The sequence below is a fragment of the Vombatus ursinus genome, unplaced genomic scaffold (genome assembly GCF_900497805.2).
Source record: "Vombatus ursinus unplaced genomic scaffold, bare-nosed wombat genome assembly UNPS02014805.1, whole genome shotgun sequence".
Lineage (NCBI taxonomy): Eukaryota > Metazoa > Chordata > Mammalia > Diprotodontia > Vombatidae > Vombatus > Vombatus ursinus.
This window is the reverse complement of record NW_020954583.1, coordinates 13,317,132-13,320,363: the sequence shown is the minus strand read 5'-3', so window position 1 is coordinate 13,320,363 and position 3,232 is coordinate 13,317,132.

The following is a 3,232-nucleotide window of genomic DNA, read 5'->3' as shown; positions in this document are numbered from 1 at the left end:
CATTTGAGTTTTTCTTGACAAAGATACTGGAGTCATTTGTCATTTCCCACTCTAGTTCATTTTACAAATGAGGAACTGAGGCAAACATAAGTGACTTGAGCAGTATCACACAGCTAGCAAGTACCTGAGATTAAATTTGCACTCAGGTCTTCTTGACTCCAGTTCTGGCACTCTATCTAATATGCCATCTAGCTGCCCTATTTAGCAGGATAGACAAGTGTTTGTTCAGTGATACATGTCTTTTTTTTCTTGGGAAAGTTCCTGTGAAGTGAGATAGTGAAACAATTAAGACAGAATAAAAAGACTGTATTTATGTTTTCCCTTTACGTTTTTGAAATATCATTATTTCAAAAATATTTATTTTGGAATTTACTTGGAAATGAATGTTTTTTTAAATTAGGGAAATATTTGCTTTTGGTAGCTCAAAGGATATATTTATATAGACTGTAGATACCAGTGAATATTGATATTAGAGATTAATTTATTTTTAGATGTAAATAAACATAAATAAGAATTCTGATTCTCTCATATACTTTACTTTGGCAACCTCTGCTTTAGGGTATTTTCCAAGCTCCTGTCAGACTCTTATAGTAGCTGGCTGTCACACTCCCCTTCTCCCCTTGCCTTTTTATGGGTGTTTTTTTTTTAATTTTGATACCAATCTAAGAAGTACAATACCCTGTTCTATATGCACCTTATTTCTGTGTCATTTAAGGTCACTTATAAATACATTACACAAAGCATGAAAAAATAAATCATGGCAGATAAATACTAAAATGCACATTGCATACATATCCCTAGCCCACAAACCCTTTTAGTCCTGACAGTAACCACATAAACTGCAGGATTTTGTTCTTAGCTGAGAGTGAGAATTGGCTTACATGCAATATCTAACCGACAAACCAATAGAGTTGATTAGCTTCATGTTGAAGTAATGAAAGGACAGGGGACAGGGGAAATGGGTTTCTTTCTTGAAAATTGGCATGGATTGAGTAAGTGTGGCAGCACCAAGTCTTGGTTTCACATTTGTTTAATGTTGGTTTTTGTTCTAGTTTGTTTCATTTCAGCTCCTTGTCTTGTGACCATTCTCTGGCATGAGGGAGTCCCTCCTCAGAGGACAGAAGCTCTCCTCTTGACCCTGCCTTTCTAGGATTGGATTCACTGTTTCTAAACCCCTATCATAGATTAGGGAAAGTGCCTGTCTAGGACTCAATTCATATCTAAGGAAAGGCTTGTGGGCCAGCCAGAGGCATTGGAGAAAACAATATTTTTAATGAATTTGGATGCTATGAATGTCATATCAATGGGGCCAGTTCAATGCTTAGGTTTATTGACCAATAATAGGAAAGAGTGTGGGGTGGGGGGGCAAGGGAGAAGAGGAGAAGAGGACATGATTTACAAGTCAATCATACAATTTTTAAAACAAAATAAAAAAATCACTTAAGGATGGCACTGTTTGGAGGATCACAGAGACCCAGGTCTCCTCCAATGTCTGTTATGAGGCTCAAATGAGATAAGTAAAAGTGCTTTGTAAAAACTAAAAGGTATGTATAAATGTTAGTTACCACTACTACTGCTGTTGCTGCTGCTGCTACTACTACTATTTTCATTATCAGTGACTGGATTTTATGAATTGCTCTCTCAATGATAAATAACAAATGAAGAACAAAGATGTAAATGAGGCACCAGGACTGAGTTGATCTTGTTTCTAACAATTAAGTGTAGAAGGTAACCCTGATCCTGAACTGAGTCTTGTTTAGACTCTATTAATGATGTTATTGGTTGGAGTTTGTGCACAGATACGTCTAGATATGTCTATAGTATAATGATATAGGAGTTCAAATTTGGAAGAGATTGTTTCTGACTGGGCTGATAAGAGATAGCATGTAAGCTAAGCCCTGAATGATAAAGTGCATTTCTATGGGTGAAAAGAAGGAAAAAGACCCACAAACAAAACATTACCACCTTAAAAATTATAACTGTGAGAAAGAGATACTGATTACTATTCAAATAATCAAATACATTCTACTGGAATTTCATCCAAGTAGGCAATTCATCCCCCAACTGAACTTAATTTCTGCATTTTGATTATCAGCTTAAACATGTATGTATACATATAGATATACATATATGTGTGTATGTATGTATATATATATATATATTTAACATTATGTTGGTGTAACTTGTTTTGCATGTAGCATTAGTGACTTGGAAAAATATTTGTGAAAAGCACATAAAAATTAATCTTAAAGTTAATGAAATAATTCCTTGAATTAGTCCTAGTTATATAGGAATACTTTTGCTTTCCTTTGAGATCAGGTCAAACGGTTTTTCCCTGATACAAATCAATATATCTTCACTGTCTCATAATTTACTCATTAATTGAAAAGAGAGGTAATTAAATCTCACTCTGATTTTTGACTTTAAGAACATCAACGATAACCACACTTTGTATGGTCCATTATAAGATTACTTTGATGAAATAATAATAAATTATGTTTGTTTTGTAATGTGTTGCATACCATGATCTGTAAAAATGGTGAATTTCTATTTTATAATTAATTTCTCAGAAAATAATGTACTACATTTCTATTTTAAAGTATAACAATATAATAAAGTACAGTTAATTTGCCAAATGGATAAGCAATCAGACAGTGTATACAACTGGTTAATATCAGCACCCAATGCAAATGGATCTTCATGAAAAGCACTTATTCAAATACTAAGTAAACATATAAATCAATTGAGACTAATGGAATGCACTGAAATTGTGCATAGATCTAATTTGAAAAATAAAAACCTTCAAATAGAAATACTTGAAGCAAATCACATTAGTCTGGGAATGCAGTTAAATACATAGCAATTCTATAATTTCATAAACAAATCATCTGCTCTCAGATGATCAGGAAATTTAATTGGCAGTGGATAAATCTATTAAATCATTAAACACAGGGATATTTTAAACTGTGATATTTTGTTTTGCTTATTTTACATAAACATTTTACATATTAGAAGTATGTATATTTTACCTATATCAGAATAACTAATGAATGTAAGAAGGTATATAAAGTGAATGTGTTCAGATAAAAAGTTTTTAACTGTCTATTCTCCTAATTATTTTCCATGGAGAAACTATCATTTGTACTTTAAAATGAACTAAGTTTCTCTAACTTCAAAGGACATCAGGATATTATTGAACTTTCATGTTTGACATAGTAGTACTTCTAGACAG